This window comes from Cryptomeria japonica, chromosome 4 (genome assembly GCF_030272615.1).
Source record: "Cryptomeria japonica chromosome 4, Sugi_1.0, whole genome shotgun sequence".
Taxonomy (NCBI): domain Eukaryota; kingdom Viridiplantae; phylum Streptophyta; class Pinopsida; order Cupressales; family Cupressaceae; genus Cryptomeria; species Cryptomeria japonica.
Window position 1 is genome coordinate 113062336 of NC_081408.1, and position 26601 is coordinate 113088936.

The following is a 26601-nucleotide window of genomic DNA, read 5'->3' on the forward strand; positions in this document are numbered from 1 at the left end:
TTACAATATTTTTAGGGCAAGAATACATGGATGTTTTTTTCCCATGAGCAAAATTTCCCTAAGGATGTCATTAGAAATGAGTTTGATTTCATGATGCAGGATTGGAGGAAAGAGAAATTGTTGGAAATAGTATGTCACTAAGATGGGGTGTGAATTAGTGGTATGAAAACTTTACCCTTCTAAACCCAAGTGAGAATACCAATTAGAAAAACAAAGACTAAGAAATCACATAAAAGGGGCACACCACATAGCACCAGTATGTACAAAGAAAACCCAAGATGGGAAAAAACTTAGTGAGCAATGCTGCTAGAGTCTACTGCTCTAATCCAACCTCACAATGAAATATCTCTTTACAATGTTTAGGGCATCAACCTAAGGAGCACAAACCCCTAATTTAGGGCACCAACCTAAGGAGCACCAACCCTTGATTTAGGGCACCAACCCAAGGAGCACCAACCCATGAAGTTTATGGATAGCAACCCAAACAAGCTACAACCTTGACACTGAGCACCAACTCAGTGATCACAATATACTATATTCAAATACAAAGGTAGTAATCTAGTTATAAGTGAATCTTGTAACCTCTCGATACAATCCTCCATGTTGATAAGGTACCTCCTCTACCTTACAAGTTCTCTGCTTACTCTAACTGAATCTTTAGCAACTCAGCCACTATCTTGTTGGATCTCCTCTATCACTCTCTTCTCTCTTCCTCTCGTTGTTGGTGGTTACTAGTTCCTTCTTCGCTCAGCCCACTACCCCTTCTCTTCTAGTTTACCTCTATCTTGTCTACAACTATCTGTCATTGCTAGTTCTCTGCCATTCCTTCTTACTTGATTGGATTCCTCTAGTTCTTCATTCAACTTGCATTGATTCTCAACCGCCTTCTCACCTGTAGCCTTGACCTTATCGGTTAAACCCTCTTATCGGTTCTCCTTCTAATACTCAAACACATAGGATCTTCTCCAAACTGACTTAGACTAATTTCTTCACTCACATAGGTATACCAACACTCTGTCTAGCATAGTCTTCTGATGCAACATCATTCAACTAGCAACTTCTCATTGATTTTATCTTGCATATATATAAACAAGTTTTCCTACCAAAAATTCAATTGAAACTTCGATCGGTTAGAGTTTCTTCCACCGATCAGATCTTCATTAGATTTGATACAATATGTCTTGGATCGATCACATGCATTGGCAGAATGCATCTATACACAGTTTCCATCATCCAATGCATATTTTATAAAAATAGAAAATCTAGACCTATTATTCAGTCTCAAAATCAGTTGACAAATTTATGATCCACTTGTTTCCTTTTCGAGGTCATCTTGCAAACTGATTTCATGTTGTGAACATGATGCCAGTAAATCTCTAACCTTCATCTATCATTCATCCTTCATCAAGTCGCAAATCCTATACTCAGTCCATAATTTTTTCAATCATATTTAGTGTCAACCTGTTACACCTACCATGTCTTAACAATGCACACACCAACCTCTTCCATATTGCCACTTGGCACCTGTGATTTGCACATTTTGACATCTAACTCAGCATTCAACTTACCGACTTGGGTCGGTTCATACTTGATCATCTGACAAACCCTTACCAAAACCAATCCTTATTGGTTTTCTTATACCGACACAAAGCTTGTCGGTAAACCTTCATTCCAATAGCATCTTAATCTTGGTGGTGTAACACATCAATCGGGCATCAACCATGTCAGTCCTCAACAACCATCAGGAGTAACTCAACATGTGTAACTTTAACTATTGAATGTCTTTCACTTCTTTACATTCGTCTCACTGAGCTGCATATTGGTATCCTTGTTTACCAGTAACTACCTAGATGACTTAATTTCATCCTCCTCCATTATATATGCACCAGTGGAAACACAACACACCTTCTTCATTTTGGTAGCTCTATTTTGTGTACAGTTGTAGACATAACATCATCTATCTAGAACATCTCATATCCAGTTTGTCGTAGTGGCAAAACCCTTCACTTCAAATCTTCCTTCACCATCTTGATGACACACTTTGTCTTCAAATGCTTATCCAGTGTGTATCTCTGATCACACTCTCTTGAGACTTAACTGATCTCAGACTCTAGAAGCATTCTCATCTTTCACTTGATCATCTGATCTATTCATTCACTCACTTGCCTTCTACTTTCAATATTGTACTAACATGCCATAGTTGTCATTATACAGAAGTATCTCCATCTTGACATATGTCTCTATGGTTTTCTATATGTTAACCTGCACACAGAGGTAGTACACTTTGTCAACCTATCACCTATCCTGTGATCGTATCTTCATCTAGTGGGAGTCCTGCTAGTTAACCTTACACTAGCAATCTGGTGTTCTGCTCATACTTCACCTCTTGTGTTGATGTGATTCAAATAACATCCCAGCTCTTCATCATAGTCAACAACCCATCATGTAGTCTCTTCATTTCAGTTGTATGCAACACTATATCAACAACCCATTTACTGAGTGGTCACTTTAGTGCATCTCTAGCATATCAGTACCCACCAGTTCTTTCTTCTACATATAGATGGTCACCTGGTTGTCACCAATGACAACACATTAACTCTTTTCCCATACTGGTCCATCTTCTATTCTGGTTGACATTAACAAACTCTAATGCCAACAATGTCTTGTTCCCTTAGTTGACATCAATGTCAATGATACCGGTAACATCATATACTAGTTGACATCAATGACAACACAATGCCAACAATCTACCCCTTTCGCATTGATGTCAAGACATGTAGTATTCAGTATACTATAGTATCATTCTCCACATTTGACAACAATGACAAAGAGTCATGACTTCCAGGATACTAAAGGAACTCTCTCCCTCTTTTCTATTTGTGGTGCATCTATCATTTCTTCCCCTCTGACCTTTATGGACCTCATCATTTTAAACAACAACACAAGAAATGGAGGGCTCACACACCAACTCACACACATTGAGTATACAAGTCCGATACCAATTGTTGTAGCACTCAAATGTGAAAGATGTGTTAGTGAAAATTGCTTACGTATCGGTCAGGCTACATCTCTTCCCTTTTGGGAAACACACAGGGAACCTAAGTAAGCTACCAATTGATGCTCTGCATTACTACCACAATAAGCTCTTTCTCCCCCTTTTTTGTATAGCATCTCAATCAGTAGCACATGATATGGAAGACTTAGACACCTACATACCTCAACTGCACACATCAGTCTGATATAGACTATTAATAAGAATTTAATGTGATTGTACTACTAAAATAATGTATTCTCTTTTGTGCAGGTAGTTCTACCGGATGACCAGATTTCTTTTCTTGTTCCATTCTTTACCCAAGCAACAGATTGTGACTTTGATAGACAAATTGAATACAGACAACTCTTCAAAGTCACAACCATACCAATGTTGTCAAACATCTACCTGATCTTCCACTGTGTCCAGCATGTCTGATACTAATCAAAAAATATGGCTTTGCACTCCCCCTGAAACATAGATCTCTGGTCATCATCTTTCTGCTCTCTTCCATGACATTCATCCTACCTGTGATATCCTCAATCATGACCACAATACCAACCATAGGTCACTACAACTTTGTGTCACATATCCAGTCGGTTGACTCACAAATATTACTATAAATATGGTCAACTATCGGGACACCTCTTGTCATTCAGGTCCTTTTCAATATCACCTAAGACATAATTTCATCCATCCAGGCTACCGGAGTTACTGCAATGACCCCTCAACTCATTGACTTACATAACTTGCAACACAAATCAACATCTGTGTTGATAACATGTTGCCCATATCTATGTCCCATGTCAATCTCTTATCTCTACTAGGACGCTTTACTTGTAACCTCTATCTTCTGGTCCCAATTACCTCTGCTACCATTCATTTCACCTATAGCAGTAAACCATCTTCCATGTGTAGTCAAGGCAATATCTACACACACATTGCCATCTTATTTACTACCACTTATCGACAACCCATTTGGTCTTCTCCTCTATTCTATCCATACAAGGGGGTGAATAAATTGATTAAGTTGTAGCTCCCCCTTTGACCCGTATCTCCTTTAGGTAGTAGGAGATATCACATGTGCAATGAATTCACAATGCCTATTCATGTTTTTTTCTTCATGCCTCTTCCTCCATACCTTCTTGGTCTCTACTCTATTCTCATTTTCAGCCCTTGGAGCAGGTTTCATCTTCTTCTACTCATTGGATCTTTCTTTACCGGATTTTGCAGCATGATCGGAAGCAATGTTGTACTAGCAAAAGACATCCATGTCAATCTCTTGATTGGGGAATCTCCTAACATACTGGTATGCTCTTCCTTTTCTTTTTATGACATTGTAGCTAGCTATTGGTCTCCATGGATTCCTTGTATGTGTAGGGACACATTTCACCTTATTCCATGTAGGTCTTTGCTGCTCATTTCTTCTGTAATTTCCTTTATGCTAAGCATGATTGTTCCACTGGCTCCCATAGACCTGTGAGTTCTTATTCCAACATTCATAACTTTTGTGGCCAGATCTACTATAGTTATAACATACAACATTTGCATAATCGGGAGAGGAGATATGCATTTTTCTACTTCTTGATGCATTCTACTCATTTACATGATTTCTATGAGATCCTAGATTATTCCTTCTAGGTCTATTTCTATATGCTTCTGCCCTATGGCCATAGCCATTACATGCAAAACATTAACTGGGGAAGGAGTTCTCATTACTTACAAACTTATTTGGCCATGCATGGGGAGATTGTACCGGTTAGGAATCTCCATTTCTTCTTCTTCGGGGATGGATCCTGGGTTGTCCATTCTGAGCATTTCTCTGATCAACTCCCTTCTTCTTCCACACTTTACTTGATTTGTGGATAGAAGCATCTCCTTGTCTTCTTTTGGTAGGAAGTCTTCTAAGTTTCCTTCTCATGTTCTTTCTTTTGGTGAAGCTTTCTTCTCATATATTTCCCTTTTCTTTGGGATCTGCATTATTTCTTCTTGTTGCACTGGTCTTCATCCTTAGTCTCATATCCTCACTAGTTGTGGTCAAATATATTTTCTTCCTTGGAGCATATCGGACTCTGAAGGTTTGTCCCTTGCCATTTCCACTTGAGGAGACAAACTAAATGTTCTTTTGGTGGATATTATTGGTTGTGGAGAATTCACCGGTACCACATCCCAATCCACTAACATCCTTGGAGTGTTTCTATTGGCTTAACATCCTATCCAAGGTTTTAGTACCACCATCATATTAATTTCTCAGTTTAAGCTCATCTTGGCACTTAACAAGCTCTAATATGATCTTTACAACTTCATCCTTAAGAGCATGACACTCATTTCCTTTAGTCTCCACCTCTTTCTCTAACACTTTGTACCTACACCTGTTGGTATCCAGATTAAATCTAGATTCCACATTCACATTCTTAGCATCAACCACTTGTGTTTTCAAGTTAGCAAGGGCTAACTCTGATTCTTGAAGACTATTGACCAACTGGTTCTATTCCACACTAGAAGCATTCCTGAACATCTTATATTCTTTCCTCAGATTCTCCATTTCACTTTCCTTGGTGTCCAAGACTGATTTCAAATTATCAGTCAATATTTTTTCCTCTTATAGTTGAATGGTCAATAAACTAACCTTTCAGTTTGATTCTTCAAGGAAGGTTCTCAACTGGTTGCAATCCTCATGAAGTGATCTTTTGTAGTTTTTAAATTCCTTTCTAGCATTTTGCAGCTCTTCTAAAGCACTTGCTAGTCCACATTCAATATCTACTTCAGCTTCATCTTCATCAACACTCCCAAACACATCTTGTCGGTGAGATTTGTCTACCTTGTCACACTATGATGTGTGCACTTCATTTTCTATTTATTTTATCATGAAGAGATGAGTTTCGTCTTCATCAAAACTGCAGTGGCTGGTCGATCTTCTATCAACACTTTCACATGTGTCTGCTTTGTTGTTCTTCATGCTTCCACAATCTGTTTCAATAGTGCATGGCTCATTTCCATAAAGCTTCTTCAGTCTATCTCATAGACTCTTTGTAGATCTGCACTTATCCACCTATGAGGAAACATCACTGGTTAGTCCACTGCAAATAGCCTTCATGGCTTCACCATTGCACAAGGATATTCTTTTTTCTTTAGGACTGGTGGGAAGATTGACATTCCTAAGGAGACCATTAACAACGCCATCTAGACATCATAACCTAGGGCAGACAAATAGACTTCCATTCTGTAATTCCAAATGGCATAGTTTGATCCATTAAACATGGGAGTAGGGATTGACTCATACTTAACCATTGTGTCCTAGACAGGCTCTACCCAAGCGAGAGAAAGCTTGAAAAATAGGGTACCAATGCTCTGATACCAATTGTTGGACACAATATGCCACTGAGAGGTGGGGGGGGGTTAATCAGTGGTATCCAATCTTTACCCTTCTAATACCAAGTAAGAATACCGGTTAGATTAAAAAACACTAAGAAATAACACAAAAGGGGCACACCACATAACACCAGTATGTATGATGAAAACCCAAGCTGGGAAAAACCTCGGTGAGCAATGTTACTGGAGTCTACTACTCCAATATAGCCTCACAATGAAATCTTTGATTACAATGTTTATCCAGATTAGATCTAGATTCCACATTCACATTCTTAGCATCAACCACTTGTGTTTTCAAGTTAGCAAGGGCTAACTCTGATTCTTGAAGACTATTGACCAACTGGTTCTATTCCACACTAGAAGCATTCCTGAACATCTTATATTCTTTCCTCAGATTCTCCATTTCACTTTCCTTGGTGTCCAAGACTGATTTCAAATTATCAGTCAATATTTTTTCCTCTTATAGTTGAATGGTCAATAAACTAACCTTTCGGTTTGATTCTTCAAGGAAGGTTCTCAACTGGTTGCAATCCTCATGAAGTGATCTTTTGTAGTTTTTAAATTCCTTTCTAGCATTTTGTAGCTCTTCTAAAGCACTTGCCAGTTCACATTCAATATCTACTTCAGCTTCATCTTCATCAACACTCCCAAACACTTCTTGTCGGTGAGATTTGTTTGCCTTGTCACACTATGATGTGTGCACTTCATTTTCTATTTATTGTATCATGAAGAGATGAGTTTCGTCTTCATCAAAACTGCAGTGGCTGGTCGATCTTCTATCAACACTTTCACATGTGTATGCTTTGTTGTTCTTCATGCTTCCACAATCTGTTTCAATAGTGCATGGATCATTTCCATAAAGCTTCTTCAGTCTATCTCATAGACTCTTTGTAGATCTGCACTTATCCACCTATGGGGAAACATCACTGGTTAGTCCACTGCAAATAGCCTTCATGGCTTCATCATTGCACAAGGATATTCTTTTTTCTTTAGGACCGGTGGGAAGACTGACATTCCTAAGGAGACCATTAACAACCGCCATCTAGACATCATAACCTAGGGCAGACAAATAGACTTCCATTCTATAATTCCAAATGGCATAGTTTGATCCATTAAACATGGGAGTAGGGATTGACTCATACTTAACCATTGTGTCCTAGACAGGCTCTACCCAAGCGAGAGAAAGCTTGAAAAATAGGGTACCAATGCTCTGATACCAATTGTTGGACACAATATGCCACTGAGAGGTGGGGGGGGTTAATCAGTGGTATCCAATCTTTACCCTTCTAATACCAAGTAAGAATACTGGTTAGATTAAAAAACACTAAGAAATAACACAAAAGGGGTACACCACATAACACCAGTATGTATGATGAAAACCCAAGCTGGGAAAAACCTCAGTGAGCAATGTTACTGGAGTCTACTACTCCAATATAGCCTCACAATGAAATCTTTGATTACAATGTTTAGGGCACCAACTCCTGCAGTTTATGGGCAACAACCCAAAGGGGCACCAACTTAGTGATCACAATACATTATATTCAAATACAAAGGTATTAATCTAGTTACAAGTGAATCTTGTAACCTCTCAATACAATCCTCCCTTCTGGTAAGGTACCCATCTGCCTTACTAGTTCTTTGCTCACTTTGACTGAAGGGTAAAAGCACAAAACTGCGTTACGTTTCAGGCTAACTTATCAGCACAAGTGAATTTAATTAATTCTAACTAAAAATTAATTTTAGTCAAACATATGGTCTATATAGATTCATTATAGCTATGCTATATGTGGACCACAACTTTTCCAATTGGAAGTGTGTACTAAATGTATATTTTATACCACTTTGGGTCTAATTGCAAAAAATAAAAAATAAAAAAACTCAATGTTTTAATGTAACTCCTACTCTTATAAATAATTTTTTTTTTGAAATGTAAAAATGCCCTTTTATAGATCTATAAGTGAATTTTAAAAAACATATATCTTTTAATATTTAATTTTTTTTCAATATTTTAAATATATTTTTATTGAAAGTAGGTCATTAGCACTAAAATATAAGGTTGATTGTCTTGTCAAGGAAAAATACTAAAATTTATTTAAAATTTTTGAAAAAAATATGATGCAATAGAGAAAGGAATCTATGTCAAGATGATATAATTCTTTTATAATTTGGATAAATAATTAAGAAAAAAACTAGTGGGAATTGGAAAGAGCTATATTTCAGCACACTCAACTTTTCAAATTTATTGAAAAATATACATTTATAAAAATAGTAAAAAATATATCTATGCACTAAAGTTTCAAGTTATCAATATACACAAAAAATTGATTAAAAAAAGTAAAATTTACTAATTAAAGTGTGGTGGCTTGTGTAACTTCAATTTCAACATTGTATCAACAACTAAATTATGGTGGTTACTTTATAAAAACTACATTCAAATAATTTTTTAAAATTTTGTTAAAATTACAAACATAAAATAGACAAAAGAATATAAATTTAATTATTTTACGTCATTTCAAAATTTAAAACATATATTTCAATTTTTGTTGATTTACTTTAAAAATTTGAATCAACATTTACCATTTCCTTTATAAAAGTGTGACATGGCTTTGTAATTTTACCCTAATCTTCAACAACTTAGCCACTATCTTTTTGGATCTCCTATATCACTCTCTACTCTCTTCCTCTCACAGTTGCTACTTACCAGTTCCTTCTTCGCTCAGCCCACTACCTCTTCTCTTCTGGTTTACCTCTATCTTGTCCACAACTATCTATCACTACCAGTTCTCTGTCATTCCTTCTTACTTGACTGGATTCCTCTAGTTCTTCATTCAACTTGCATTCATTCTCAAATGCCTTCTCACCAGTAGCCTAGACCTTAATAGTTAAACCCTCTTACCGGTTCTCCTTCTAATACTCAGACACTTAAGATCTTCACCAAACTGACTTAGATTGATTTCTTTACTCACAGAGGTATACCAACACTCTATCCAACATAGTCTTCTGATGCAAGATCCTTCAACCAACAACTTCTCATTGATTTTGTCTTGCATTTATATAAACAAGTTTTCCTGCCATAAATTCAATTCAAACTTCAGTCGATTAGGTTTTCTTCCACCAATCAAATCTTCATCAAATCTGATCCAATCTGCATTGGATCGATCACCTCCATTGGAGGAATGCATATGTACACATTTTCTATCATCCAATGCATATTTCCTAAAAATAGCAACTCTAATCATGTTCTTCAGCCTCAAAATTAGTCGACACATTTATCATCTAGCTATTTCCTTTTCAAGGTCATCCTGCAAACTGATTTCATGCCTTGAACATGACACCTGCAAATCTTTGACCTTCCTCTATCATTCATCCTTCATCAAGCCGCAAACCCTATACTCAGTACATGATTTTTTCAATCGCATTTAATGTCAACCTGTCACACCTACCATGTCTTAATGATGCACACACCAACCTCTATCATATTGCCACTTGCCACCCACGATTTGCACATGTCGACATCCAACTCAGCATTCAAATTAATGACTTGGGTTGGTTGATACCTGATCATCCGGAAAATCCTTGCCGGAACCAATCCTTACTAGTTTTCTTATACCAGCACAAACCTTGCCGGTAAACCTTCATGACAATACCATCTTAATCTTGCTTGTGTAACACATCAACCTGGGCATGAACCATGCCAGACCTCAGTAGCCATTAGGAGTTACTCAACATGTGTAACTCCATCTGATGAAGGTCTTTCACTTCTTTACATTTAGCTCACTCAGCTACATACCGGTGTCCTTGTTTATTGGTAACTACCTAGATGACTCAATTTCATCATCCTCCATTAGATATGCACCAGTGGTAACACAAAACACCTTCTTCATTTTGGTTACTCTATTTTGTGTGCAATTGCAAACATAGCATCATTTGTTGAGTTCATCTCATAGCCAGTTTTCCATAGTGGCAAAACCCTTCACTTTAAATCTTCCTTCACCATCCTAGTGACACACCTTGTCTTCAAATGCTTATCCAGTGAGTCTCTAATCACACTCTCTGGATCCAAACTGATCTTAGACTCTGGAAGAATTCTCATCTTCTTCTTGATCATCTAATTTGTTCATTCACTCTCCTACCTTCTGCTTCTGATATTGTACTAACATGACATAGCTATCATTATGCCGAAGTATCTCCATCTTGACATATGTCTCGGTGGTTTTACATATGTCAACCTACACACAGAGGAAGTACACTCTGCCAACCTATCACCTAGCCTGTGATAGCATCTTCATCCAGTGAGAGTCTTGCTAGTTAACCTTATACTAGCAATCTGGTGTCCTGCTCATACTTCACCTCCAATGTTGATGTGACTCAAATAACATTCCACCTCTTCATCACAACCAATAGCCCATCATGTAGTCTCTTCATTTCAGTTGTATGCAACACCATATCAACAACCCATTTAGTGAATGGTCACTTTATTGTACCTCTAGCATACCAGTACACACTAGTTCTTCCTTCTACATGTAGATGGTCACCTGGTTGTCACCAATGATAACACATCAACTCTTCTCCCATATCGGTCCATATTCTATTCCAGTTGACATAAAACTCTAATGCCAACAACCTCTTTTTCAATTAGTTGACATCAATGTCAGTGATACCGATAATATCCTATACCGATTAACATCAATGACAACACAATGCCAACAAAAATTGATATCGTTTAGGAAGCTATGGGTTGTACTTTATAAATTGGATCCATGGCCGACAAGTTGAAAGAAGAGATATATAACATCCAACACCTATTACACTGGAGGAGTCAACCTTGATTAATCAAATGAGAATGTGACCACAAGGGTCATAACCTCCTTTACCTCAAAGAACTAATGGGCAAATAGAGACAAGACCTATTGATGAGCCCTCTCAAAAGAGAGTAAGAGAAGAATCAAGTAGTGAAGAGGAGAGTAGTAGTGATAGTGAACAATTAGTGAGGAGAAAAGGTAAAAATATAATAAAGTCAGAGCCTCCCCCAAAGGTGAAAGATAAGGATTTTAAAGGAGTCAAGATCATTGATCTTGGAGATTTAGAAAAACATCCTTCACCATCACCAGTACCCTCTTCACCTCTTAAGGCAAATGGAAGATAAAATAGAGGAAGATGCTTTTGTGACCTAAGAAGTGCAAAAATGCAAATTGGTATTCTTGTTGTGCCTCCTAGTTTGGAGTTGGACTTCACTCCATTAGATATGCAAGGAAGAGCTTTCAGGGATGAAAGGAAGGAAGCGTGTGCTAAGTTTCTTGAGGATGATTATTTTGTGAGAAGCCTGGCCTTTTAACAATTAGTATGGAAACTAAAGATAGAATAATTTAAGAAGAGAAGTGCTGAGAGAAAAGCTCAAAGGTTAGATGGTTTGAACTTGAAAACCAGGAAGAAGTTAAGAATAAGATGATGGAATAATTCAGAAGAATTACTATAGATGAGGGCAAGATGATTATAGATCATGGTGGAGTTTTGATTCTACCATATTGGAATATAGCAGATGTAGTGTCCTTTGATGCAATTAGGAAATCAAAGGACCAACGATCAAAAGCAAGGTTGGCATTAAGATAATCAGATTTTGTAGATGATTATGCAACTTTGGCTATATGAGCATTAGAGGAAGGACCTAGAAAGCCCAATATTAGTGACATAAATCCCAACTTAAGAGGAAGTCTTATTATAAAAATAGCATCTGACACATCAAGTGTGGAATCTACAAAGTTGAATATTTATGTTGCCAAATTAGCTCATGAGTGTGCGAAGAGGGAAGCCTTGGAAAAGGCAGTGTTGATGAGAAAGTTTGATGAGCTTTTAAATGAGTATAATGCAGTCCAACAGAGATGTGTAGAGCTGCAAACTGGAGTGTAACTTCTTGAATAAGGACAGATAAGAGTATCTCCCTATGCACTCATAGTGACAATAGTACAATCAACATCAAGATCTTTGTCTGCGATTCATGAGGAAATAGTAGTCCAACAGGGTAGTAATGATGACATTCCTAATATATCATTAGTACCATATGATGATGAAGAACCTGAATCCACTATGTCTATTGATCCAACTAAAGCCCAGCTTTTGGAAAAAAATTGTGAATTAGAAAATAAGTTGAAGGAATCAATAGATAGATTAGTTTGTCAACTGAAGGAGATAGTAGACTTAATAACATACATTCTTTGTATTCTTTATTGTTTGATGCCATTCAAAATTTTGATAAAGGTAAGGAGATGGTGGTTCCCTTGTTCACAAAATGGTTGCAAAGGGGAAATGAGCTTAGAATAATGTTTATGGCTTCTAAATACCATGTTGAGAGGCCACCTACACTCCAGCCAACTTATTTTCTGGTAAAATCAATGCAGGAGGCCCAAATTTTTCTAGAGAGTATAGAAAGAAAGATAAGGGAACTAATGAGAAGTTTCAGTGAATTGAATGAAACACTTCTATCAGGTATTGAAGCTGAAAGTGGGGTAGTTAAGCCTTTAAAATTTTGGAAAGAGGAGGTAGAGAGAGTCATCACAACCCAAGTGGAGATAATTTGTAAAGGACTGAACATTGATATTTTGGAGGATAGCATGGACAAAATAATTGCCACAAGGAAATTTTTTGAATCTTTTTAAAGAGAGGCAAATCAGGGAGCCATTAAATACACTCCATACCAAGAAAAAGTTGATGAGGTCATGAGTTATGAATGGACATCCGATGAAGAATACAAAGAATGGAGTAAGATATATTTTAATGAGGAATAAGGATTGTGAATTGTTTTGAGGTAACTGTTTGGTTGAATAGTTTTTGTTTTCTTGTGGCGGTTATTCTTTTGAACCAGAACAACAACAAGGGCTATAAAATACATCAAGAATATGAGAGAAGTAGTTGTAGATTTTAATATTAGTTACAACTCTCCTCGCGTGGAATATTTTTGTAACAAGAGTCAAGTATGTTGTATCTTCTTGATGACATATGTCTCCAGGCTTGAAGTTTCTTGCTCCCTTCTTTTATATAAAAGGGAAATCAAGGCCGAGAGAAAGGGTTCTGAAATCTTTGATTAGGGTCTCTTTGTGTAGGTCCAGTTTGCAGGATTAGGTTCCAATTTTGAGAACTCATAAGGAAATAGCATAGAATTGTAGCATCGTTTTGTAGAGCAAAATATAAGGTAGTTATTGTTTTCAAATTCCAAGTATGTTTTTTTATGTAAATGCAATGTACTTTATTATCTGATAGAAAAGTTTTGAAATTAATACAAATACAATTTCAAATCCTTACTCTCATGTGTATGACTTTATTTTCTTTCGCGTAAATGGAATCAATAGTTTCATTTGCTAGTTGCATTGTTATGGTGTATATAATTTTCCATTTCACACTTTAATTCAAGGGGTTAATTAAAATAATAGAATGAGATTACAGAGATATAAAGCTTGTATTATGATTTGATAAGTAGTTCGAGTAAAGAAACAACAAATAAAATGATATTGTAAGGTAATATCGTTTAAGATTTAATCAGTTGTTAGATAAATTTCTATCAAGTTTCAGTGATATTTCAGGAACTCAAAGCCCAATGGAAGTAGGCACTAGTATTTGCTAGCGGGTTTCATTAGGTTATCAATTTCTTTTATGTTTCACTTATGGTTTGTCACAAAACATTAAAGTCAAGACATATTTCCAAGTTTTATGTGTGTTTGAGTTGTCTTACTATCTCATGCTCCATGTAAGGTTGAGGATCACCCAAGAATTCACCATTCTCAAGCATTCTCCATGTTGTTGAGCTTGTGTATGAGATCATCTTCTTTAACACGTATCACAATTTGTGAGTGTGGCCCAGAGGTCACAAATTCACTAAGGGATCACCCTCTTGAGTTTTGCAAAGCCCAAAGTGTAGAAGGATTAGCAGGATCCTTGTCAATTGGTCCAGGTCCTTGAGGATTTTAATAGTTCAAGTTGGATTCTCCATGAGTATTTGAATAATTGACTTTATCTCTTCCTCTCGTGGTGTAAACCCATTTGGGAACCAATAAAGGGATTGACTACAAATACCCTGTTAAAGGTAACCTTAGTGGAGGATTTCAAATCCAAGCTAATAGATTACCTGGTTAGAGGATTTTAACAACAAGCCTGTTAAAGCTTACTTGGTTAAGGGTTTTTACTAATGTAATCACTAGAGAACAATAGATTGTTGACTGATTTGGAAATAGTACTTCCTTGTTGAATTAGATCATTTACAACTCCTATTTGCCTTCACATCATTCTACAGACACACCTCATGGTTCGACAATAATCACTTTCACACTTAATCAAATTGCCAACAACCTTACAAACAATCCATCATCCTTATAAAAAAATACATCAGATCGGTAACTCAACACAAACCCTACAAATCTCATAGAGATTACAAATATATCGATTCAATCTTGACCATTAGATTACATGCAATCAACATTACATTCATCTAGGTATCTACAACTACTCCTAGATCACCACACATTGAATCTTCTACCTCATCACACGTTTGTAACTTGAGATTATGCTATATATCATTCCCAAGATAAACAGTTATTACCTACATGCCTAATCCATTTCAAAACTCATCACGTGCAACATGCTTATGTGGCATCTTCAGCACTGATCATTATTCAGTCATAGATCATCACAACCTATCTCCAAAATCCATCAATTAGGGTTCAACATCTCAACTGGTTAGGGTTACCCATTGATCTTTACTGCATCAACACCGGTTTCTTTACTACATCATTACTGGTAGAAATACTTGCTTCATTACCGGTTGCAATTGACATAATAAAAACACTATACTTATCCAATACAATCTTCATGGAATGCCAACAACTATCTATTATAGTGGGAGTAGTCTTCAAGTTAATGGGTATGTGGATGCAAATTTTGGTGGAGACAAAGTTAAGAGAAAATCTACAATGTTGGCATTATACACTCAGATGAGAATAGTTGATGTTGTCATTTATGGCAAGCAACTGGTAACATGGTTTACAGGTTACACTGGCAATCGACGTCATCTATCGGCAGGCACAACAAGGTTATTCTCACTGGCATTCATTCTACACCGACATAAGATCTTACAGACACTCTTAGCCGACATGGAAATTATATTATTTTGTATTGTAATATTATTCATATAGACGACATGATGTATTGTAAAGACTCATATATGTATAGGTCATTTTGTAAGCAAGTAAGTGAAGTAAGGAATGTAATTAGGTAATGAATGCAAGCAGTATATGAGAGCAAATAAATGTATATGGATTATGATATAATTATTTTATGAGCGAATAAGACTAGAGCAGATTAAAGAAAGGTTTATGGCAGAGGTATCTGATAGAGCTTAAACCAGAACTAAATCCAACATTGCAGATTTTATTTTAGTAGTACACTATCATTGGATTTAATCATCCAATTGTGTAGTCAGTGGGACTCCATTTTTGTTGTTGAGAAGTGAGCTCTAGGTTGTTGGCCTTCTTGCATGTGCAAGCCCCTATTGTATAAGTAATATTTATTCATATTGGCTAGTGAATAAATATTGTGGGTCACAAATCCCACTGAGGTTTTTCCCCTACTAGGTTTCCTTGCCAAAAATATCCGTGTTATGGTGTTCATTGATGGTTATACTATTATTTCTCTTTATTGCATTATTACTTGCTTATCGGTATATTAATTTGGGTTAAAAAGTTGCAAACAAGTTTAAATCTTTTGTAGACTGGTTAGACATTGATTCACCCTCCCCTCTCAGTGTCTTTGGGACTGATCAAGTATCTAACAATTGGTATCAGAGCCTAGTCCTCTATTTGCAAAAACCTAATAACTTAAGGAAGATTTTGAAACTGGTACCGATGGAAAGTTTGAGACAACAATTGGAAGGAGCTCTTGAAGATTATGATGCAGAAAAATTGAAGAATATCAAATTGGAAGATGAACTCAGAACTTCTTGGGAATTTATCAAAGCACTTCAAGATAACCTAGTTATAGCAAAGAATAAGAGAAAATAATTACATGTGCAATTGCAAAATCAAGATGATGAAGAAAAAGAAACTCTCAGAGATATTGCAGAGAAATTGAGACAAGAGAATAGTAACATGAAGAATGAGATGCAATATTTAACCATGAGACTATGCAAGGATATTGAAGATAGAAAGAGGAACGAGGAAGATTTGGCCAGAAGACTTAATGAAAGATCAAATGAATCACAAAGGCTTAGTTATGAAAATGATATGCTTAAAACTGATTTGATTCACATGCAACATGACAAAGAGGAACTTTTGAGACAAGTTAGCACTTTGGAAAGTGAGTTGGTCCCTGCAAATGAATACAAAGAAAAATTCAAGAAAATTCAGAAACCTGATGGAGAAACAATTGGACTTGGATTTGAACATGGAGGAAGTTCTGGGATTGCAAACAATCATGATCACAACAAACCGGTAAGGCAACCTAATGCTTATAAATTTAATGAGAAATATTTTAATTGCAACAAATTTGGTCATAGAGAAAATTAGTCCAGATTTACGAATAATCAGAATACAAACTTACCCACCGGTCAATGTTCCAAATGCAATAAAAATGGTCATAACTCAAACAATTACAAAATGAATGTGGAATGCTATGTTTGTGGTAGATTTGGACATTTATCTAATCAATGTAGAAATCAAACTAGTCGAGGTTATGGAAAGGCTATTCAGAGAAATAATGTAACTTGTTATGCATATAACAAGATTGGGCATATTGCAAAATTTTGTAGAAGTAAGACTGTACCGGTGAACAATAAAGGATCCAGTAACAAAGGCAAAGAAAAGGTAACTAAAATCAAGCAAGAATTTTCTAAACAATGGATTAGGAAGAGAGATCAGAGAATTGATGAATCTGTCTTTGCACCAGCAGAATAGGGTAATCTTGCACCAGCAGGAGATTCTTCATCTAACTAAGGAATAATCATTAGGGGTAAGGCAACAAATTGAAAATCATGCATTTACCCTCGATTGGTGGTAAGAAGTTATATTTCTTCTTTACCAGCGGACATGTGGATTTTTCACTTCACCGACAAAGTATTTATTGTGGTTGTAAGTCAATTTTTGGTTATAAAAGAATTGTAACCTCTCATATCAATTTACCAAGTATCCAAGAATTCGAAGAGAGTGAAATTGAGCAAAGGCATTCTAAAGGCAAAGAAGCAAAGGTATTTTCTGAGCATTCAAGGATTTTTCAGTTAAAAGGTATTCATCTTTTGCAATGGCATCTTCATCTTCTATTTCCAAATTCATAGCAAACCCTACTATTGTGGAAAACATTAAATGACCTAGACCCATTTTCAAGATCATTCCTAAGATAGAAAAAATGGATGAGTCTATTGGTGCATTTTCTAGAATCCAGAAAGGCATCACATTTGCTAAAGACCCTAGGGCATACATACATTGTTACATAGAAAGTTTAGGGTCCAAAGATTTGTTTAACATGTATATGAATGTAATCACTGACATGAATGGGGTAGTGAAACCGAAACATAAGGTAGTTAAGGATTTAGGTTTTATAGATATCCTCCACATGTCAGAATTCTCAGATGAAGTTGTCTGCTATGTCCTTAGTATGGTTCACGGTGAATTTATGTGGTTGGACTCATTATTTAAGATTACCAAGGAAGCTATGAGGATTGTTACTGGTTTACCCTCCACCGATTCTAGACCTAACAAGAAGAAGGAAATCCCTAACAAAGAGGTTATGAGCTTAACCAGAGCTACATTTGACAACCAGTCACTTAGGGTCAATGATATAAAGGATAAAAATGTTAAATTTTCTAGCATGGTCATTGGCTATAAAGTTGGTCATACAAATAGGTTGAATTATGTGTCTAGTTCATGCATTCATAGCGCACATGAGATGATATTGAACAATGCAAAGATTGACATTTTTGAATGGTTAAAGGATGAACTATTAGAGAATTTGTATAAGATTGAAGGTGATAAGAAAGGAACCTTCAAATTTGGAAGTCAGATAGTATGTTTAATGCTTTACTTTTGAAAAGAGATCCCCGATATAGGTCATAAGGATTTTGCCTATGATACTTTAGTTGGAAAATAGATAAAAGAGGCAATCACTAGTATGGGATCTGATGGTGATAAGTTGGTTAAAGATTACTTTAAGAATTTCCAAGCTAAAATGAGACAAAGGGAAAGGATTCCCCAAAGCATTGTGGATAAATATGATAAACAGATATGCTTTGTAGTAAAAAGAGATGATATTTGGATAGAAGCAACTAGACCCATAACTGTCTAGATTACTAAAATGGGATATGAGGTGGACTCGCACATCTTGGACTCATATGCTAAAATACTCCTAGATGCTCCACCAGAACCAACAAAGAAAATATTTGGTAATGCTAAAACCATTGAAAGTGGTGTTGCTATGATGAAGCAGAGGAAGAAAAGAGATAAATTTATGAAAGATTCTTCTAAAATGGTAAAAGATGTTACAAAAGGTTTGATGAATCTTAGCAGTATTGCTGCTAGTGTGATAGAAATTCAATCAGAGCAGAAACTGGTAGCTCACATTTCCCCTATGGCTACTTCTTTTGATTTTGATAGTGATAGGGTAGCTAAATTCAAGAGAGTGGACAGGAAGAAAAGAAAACCCTCACTAGCACTTGCTCCATCTCCCAAGAAGTCAAGGACACAGAGAAAGAAACAATAGGTTGTAAGAGAGCCCATTGGTCTGAAGAAGAAAGTGACTAGAAAGAAGAAACAAAAACCTAAGGTACTGGATATGCTTACACTAGAAGAGTTGATCAATGAAATCACACAAGAAGGTAACCTTAGTAATGTGAATAAAGTTTATCATTCTTTCAAGGATTTAGATAAGCATACTATAGAGGAAAGCATTATTTTGTACCTAGATATATACAAGAAAGTTCTTATTGAGGTTATAGATGATCTACCAAATGATTTGTACTTAAGGTTAGAGGCTAAGAGAATGTCAGTAATGGGATTAGATAAGAAATTAAAAGTAGAGGCTCTACTTGTTGTGCAGCCTGTTAATTCCAAACAGGAAATTAATGATTTAATATCAGAGGCAAATAGAATAGTTTTTGTGAGTGGTCACCGACAGGTTAGCCTTATGGCAGGCAGAGTGAAAGAAATAGAAAAGGAAACGACAGATAAGTGGGATATATTTTTTGTGGAAAGAGAGAAGAAAGAAGAGAAGGATAGACAGAAAATAGACAAGTCATTTACAGGTATATCAGAGAGATAAGGGTAAATGAAAAATTAGTAGTGTACCTGATATCACGGTCAAGGATAACCTTCCTCCACCAACATAGGACACCCCACCAATAACTGCAGAGGCACCTACACAAACTGATAGTCAACCAGAAGAGAAGGAAAAGGAAATGACACAAGATGACACTATTCTAGAGTCTGATATTATTTTTACCATGAATGTGGACACACATGATTTTATTATTTTCATGGATAAGGAAATTGTAGAGGAAAATAGAACTGAAGCTACAAATGTTATGGTCTTTGAGTAACCATTAAACACTGTTGAATCTTAACAGAATATTGAGGAGACAGTTGAAGTGAAGAAAATAGATACCACCCCTGCCAATACTCAGCTTAACATTGAGACACCGGTAGAAGCACAAGCAGAAGTAGAAGCACAAGATGAAGCAGAAAAGGGACAAGAGCAGAGTATAGCTGAACCGACAGTCAGCAAGATAGATATTAAGGATGAAAAAAAAGTTGAAAAATAGAGTGAGCATAAGGAAGAAACGGTGAATAAAGAAAAGGTCATTGATGGAAACAAGATAGTAGAAGTGGTTAAGGAATCCGGAGATGAGAAGAAACCAACTACAGAACCTCACACTCCACCTAGCACTTCCACTATGGATTACAAACCTACTAATGTGACAGATGTACTTTTAGATTCCATAAAGAAAATCACTGAATGCAACGCCTTAGTATTTAAGGCCATTGATGATACCCTACCTATTATGAAAATGATTGCACCGAATTGTAAGATAGATCACATTTCTAGATCTTAAGGTAAATTGGACACATTGTCCAAATTCATTGCTTCAAATATTCTAACTATAGACAAAATTAATGAAGAGACTATTAAGGAAAGGGTGAATAAGGAGAAAGGTGAATTATTTGATAAGACTATTAAGGACTGCACAGAGCATACTGATTCTTTATTACTGACACTTAATTCCACTATTTTGGAATATAAAGAATTGTATAAGGAAGCATGGAAGCCTCACCACCTAATAGAGGGCATTGATGTGGAGATAAAGAAAACACAAAAAGAGATTGATAATATAGCATATAACATGATAGGTTGTTTGGAACTTACTTTAGTTTTGATCAAGAAATGACAGTTTTGAAGAAAAGATTGAGAAATTAGAAAAAGAAAAAGCAAGGATAAGAATGAAGGCCCAAGAGCTGAAAAATAAACTTGGTGAGAGATTGGACAACCTTCTAACACAATAGATTGAGCTATCTTAAGCAACAATTCAAGGAGAAACATCACTGGAGCAGCATATGCATTATCTGACCGGTATGATCAGACTGACTGAAATCATTAATTCTAACAACACTAAATTCATACAAAGTCTTAATTTGATTTTAGCGGATATCTTTCAGATTGTACATAACTAGTTACAACCTTTGAGGTAGAATTTTGAGTTGTTTTATTCTTTTTTGACATACTTTGTCATTGATGTCAAAGAGGGAGTAGTAGTGTGGGAGAAAAATGTACAGAAGGGATCATTTGTTCAGGGGGAGCACTCTTAGTTTTCGACTTCATTTTTTTTTGGATATCAGTTTTTGGATTTTTCTCATGAGTGTTGCCATCAATGCTAAAGGGGGAGATTTTTGGAATTATACACTCAGATGAGAATAGTTGATGTTGTCATTGATGGCAACCAACTGGTAACATGGTTCATAGGTTACACCGGCAATAGACATCATCTACCGGTACCAGCAGGTGCAACAAGGTTATTCTCATCGGCATCCATTCTACACTGACAAAAGATCTTATTGGCACTCCTAGCCGACATGGAAATTATATTGTTTTATATTGTAATATTATTTGTATAGCTGACATGGTGTATTGTAAAGACTCATATATGTATAGGTCATTTTGTAAGCAAGTAAGTGAAGTAAGGAATGTAATTAGGTAATGAATGCAAGCGGTATATGAGAGTGAATAACTGTATATGCATTATGATGTAATTATTTTATGAGTGAATAAGAGCAGAGCAAAGCGAAGCAAGGTTTATGGTAGAGGTATCTGATAGAGCTTAAACCGGTACTGAATCTAGCATTGCAAATGCTATTTTAGCAGTACATTTTCATTGGATTTAATCATTCAATTTTATAGTCAATGGGACTCCATTTTTGTTGTTGAGCAGTGAGCTCTAGGCTATTGGCCTTCCTACATGTCCAAACCCCTATTGTATAAGTAATATTGATTCATATTGGCCAATGAGTAAATATTATGGGTCACAAATCCCACCAAGGTTTTTCCCCTATCAGGTTTCCTCACCAGAAATATTTGTGTTATGGTGTCCATTGATGGTTATATTGTTATTTCTCTTTATTGCATTATTACTTGTTTACATGTATATTAACTTGGGTTATAAAGTTACAAACAAGTTTAAATCTTTTGTAAACTGGTTAGACACTGATTCACCCCCCCCCCCCCTTCTCAGTGTCTTTGGGACTGATCAAGTATCTAACAATAGGTTAGCAAGGAAGCAATTTGGCTTCATATACTTTTGGGTGAATTGCAAGTGAAGTAAGATAACATGGTACCGCATGGCAATAGTCAAAGTGCTTTACACTTAGCACAAAACTCATCTTACCATTCCAAAATAAAGCATATTGATATTCAATATCACTTTTTTTGTGAAGTGGTGGAAGGAGGAGAAATCTCTTTAGCCAAGATTCACACTGATTTAAACCCTATAGATATTATGACGAAACCTATTAGTAGAGAGAAGTTCATTTGGTGCAGAAGTTCTCTTGGTTTGTAGATTATGTGATTATAGGTAGCATTGGCAATGGTCTTTTAGTAGAGGAATTATTCAAAGTTTGAAATTTGACTTCAAGTGGGAGAATGTTGGAATGTGAAGTCTACATTGGACTCTTAGCTAGTAGTGGTTGAGTCATCATGGCTATCTTAGCTAGCAGTGTTTGCGTCATCATGGCTATCTTAACTACCATTTATTGCATCATCATGGATTTCAACATGTGTTTTACATGTAGTTGTGTGAGTCATACTTACCATATTTAGTAAGTTGTCTTTAAGTAGGACTCCCCAACTCGATTGTTTTAGGTTGCTCGAAGTCATGTTTTGATGTACAGTTTTGAGATTGTTGTAACTCTATAATTCCTGAGAATCAATACGAAAGACAAAATTTTCTTATGGTTTTTTAGTGGTATATTTTTACCAGTTTTTTCCATGTAAATCTTTGATGTGTTATTGTTTTTCTTTGCAAATTTTCTATACTTGTTATTTTTCTCCTGGAGGCAAAAATTGAAGTAGATAAAACAACAGTGCTTAAGGAGGACCAACAAAAAGAATCACTAAAATTAGAGATAGGGATCATTCTAGGATCTTCATCAGAAGAAAATAAGATCTAATGGAAGACAAGAAAGATTGGAGAAAAGAACAAATGCAAGTAGAGGAAAGGAAGAATGCCAAGGAAGACAAAAACAAAGAATTACGCAGAACAAATATCCTCCTGATATCAACAATAGTGACTCTACATCACAAAAGCATCATACAAAAGAGGGAATTCCAGAAGAAAAAATGGAAACTAAAATATAGGAATCATTGGATGATTTAGACATACTACAGCCTAGAAGTATAAGCTAGACCACTGCCAATACTCAAAATAATTATCTATATAAAAAAGGTAAAGGAAGGAAATCAGACAAACAGAAAAGGAAAGAAGCATTGAAGATAGATCAAACATCAATCAAAACCTATCTACACAGATCTAGAACCAAGGGAAAAACCCCTCCCTTAGAAAGCAATGAAGATTCATCAAGTGCCTAAATTCCTCTGACAATAGATGCATGATAAAGCCTCAACTAGAGTCTAAAAACAATGATATAATTCTAATACAAGAAACTGAACTACTAGAATTAGTTTGTCAAATATTGTAGACAATGGAAAGGACAATTTGTGGAAGTTAATGTAGCCTTCGGGAGAATTGGAATAATGTGGCAACCGAACCAAGTGGAAATCAAAATCATTCAATCCAGCTCTATCTAGAAAATGGAAAAAGATAAAAGTCTAGAAGTCGTTGGTGTAGTGACTGTATTGACAATGAGATCCCTCTCTACTACAAGTACATGTTTTTGGTGTGATGGTAAAATTTTACATGGTATCTGGAAGCTAGGAAGGAGGATAACAAATTTTGCATGCATTGAAAATATTAGAGAAATTAAGAAGAATGGAATTTCCAACTTCTACAATTCTCATGCCATATAATTATTTTAATTAGAGGCCAAAGATTTTGCTTCAACTCAGAAGCAGAGGCTTGTATCAGATCGTAATGGTAATAGAGGTTGAACCTAATTCCACAGTTGAAAAATCCAAATATTTAAATTAGATGGACAAGGCTTACGATCTCCTTTGCTTAGCCATTTCTCCAGAGTTGTTGTTTCATGTTGAAGCAAGCACCACACCAAACCAGGTTTGGACTATGTTGGAGCTCTTTTTGGGAAGAAAGACTAGATGCGAGGTCACATCCTGGAGAATAAACTTAACTTATTGGATCTGGAAAGTATTGAAAATATTCAAGACTTCTTCACAAATGTCAAAGCATTGTTACTCCAACTGAAATATTGTGGAATTGACAAAGCCAAAGAAGAAAACAAGTTGATTCTTTCAATATTATCAAAATTGGGTCTAGAATATGTTGTTTTTGTCCATTCTTTTCACACAATTAGGATTACAACCAGAGCAAGTTGGAAGATGCCCACACTTGATGCTTTTATTGAGTCTCTAATACATGAGAAGGATAAGTTCATAAAGATAGGTACCTTGAAAAACTACAGAGCTCATGCACTTTCTATGCATGTAAGTGGGAAGAACAATTCAAAATCCAATCAGAAATCCAAAGACAAAGGGGAGAAGGATCTTGATCCAAGGGAACTAATTTCAAACCTCTAGATGAATCTTCCAGTTCGAAGGAAAAAATATGCATGGTATCAAAGTGTAGGTCATCGATTCGAGTCTCTCAAGCTCTAGACCCTTTATTCTTGTAAGCTCAACTTATCGATGAGGTACATAGTGGGTGCAAATCCACAATGGTACATTTTTGTATCCATCTCTATCATGTGGGGGGTGTTGGCATAGTGACTATATCAATGATGACATCCCTATCCACCACAAGTATGTTCTTTTGGTCTAATGAAACATCCCTAAACAATATCATTTCAAATGTTTATAATGTTAGGAATTGGAAGGATAACTGAGAGGGGGTGAATCAGTTGTCAACGAATTTCAACCCAATTATAACTTAATTAAACTTGATACCTAATAATGGTAAACCAAACTTAATGCCAGTTAATAGATTAATAGTTAATATCAATACTAGTGAAACTTAATGCATGAAACAGAAAGAGAAACAACATCCATAACACATAACATAGATATTTTGACGTGGAAACCCGGTAAGGGGAAAAACCATGATGGGAAACCTTACCCACAATTAGATGAAACTACTACAGATAGTATGTGTATACAAATGGGGTCTGCACATGCAAAAAGGCCAACCGCCTAGAGCACACTACTCAAATGGGACTCGCAATGACTACAGTGGGATGGTTAAATCCTATAATAATGTACTGCTCAAAATAGCATCTCCAATACTAGATTCAATATCGGTTAAGCTCTGATAAACACCTTCAAAAACCTTCTCTATGGTATGCTCATATGATCTTCAATATTCGCACATACCATGTTACAATACCATAACCTTACATACCATGTCCCATATCTCATCAATTGAGATCTAACATATATACAAAACCTAAGACCAAATGTGTAGGTCAGCTCACTAAGAATATTATAATAAAATCAATTACAAATAAGTCTTGATGTGATGAAACATGTCAACTCAATACATTTACAACAATATCCAATCAATAAATCATCTTCATAGCATGTCGTGCTGATCTAGAATAGATAACGCATATCGGTCCATAACCTAGACCAATCTGTCGGTAACAACAAATATGTCAACCCGATTAGACCAATAACCAAAAACACAAAAACCAAGTATCGAAACTAGGTCTTCAACATAATCAAATGATCTCCATATGATAACAAGTCATCAAAAGTGTCGGTGAACCATATAACCTATCAGTGAACAATATATCGCTGATTGTGCATAAGTCACTAAACTTGCTGGTGAACACAATGTGTCGGTTCAACAATAAACCAATATAACCATAGTGCCAAATCAATAATGTAGATCTCTAGAAGGATAAGTGTTGACATCAATGACAAAACTAATGCAACACATCCATAATACCAACAATCTCCCCCTTTGGCATTGATGGCAGCACAAGATGGAAAAACATCTAAGTGCTAAAATAGAATGCCAAAAACCAAAAACCAAAAACCAACAATCTCCAGAAGAGATCAGTACCATAAATCAAAACCAAAATACAATGAGTAAACAAATCTCCCTCAATGAATAATGTCTCCCAAATACAATTTTTTTCCATAGATATCTCTCCCCCTTTGACATCAAATTCCAAAGCAATAAAAATACCAGAACACACAACCAACTACTCCACTTGAGAAGTACCTCTCCTCCATCAAAGCCGGAAAGAAGATTTCTTTGTTAGTTTCTGTCAGTTTGATGCCAATCTCCAATCATCTGTCTCTATCGATGAGGGTATTACCCCAAGCGGCTCTCTAAGATATTCAAAGGTTTCCTTAGGCAAAGGCTTAGTAAAGATATCTGTAATCTGCTCTTTTGTATTCACATAAACCAACATCTTTTGCTTCAACATTCTCTTTCAAATAATTGTATTTTGATAGAAATATTGTTCACCAAAAGTGATAACCCAAGACACCTTCAAATCTATCTATGAGATAGTCGATCTCAATCAATGAAACACCTCAGGGCTTGG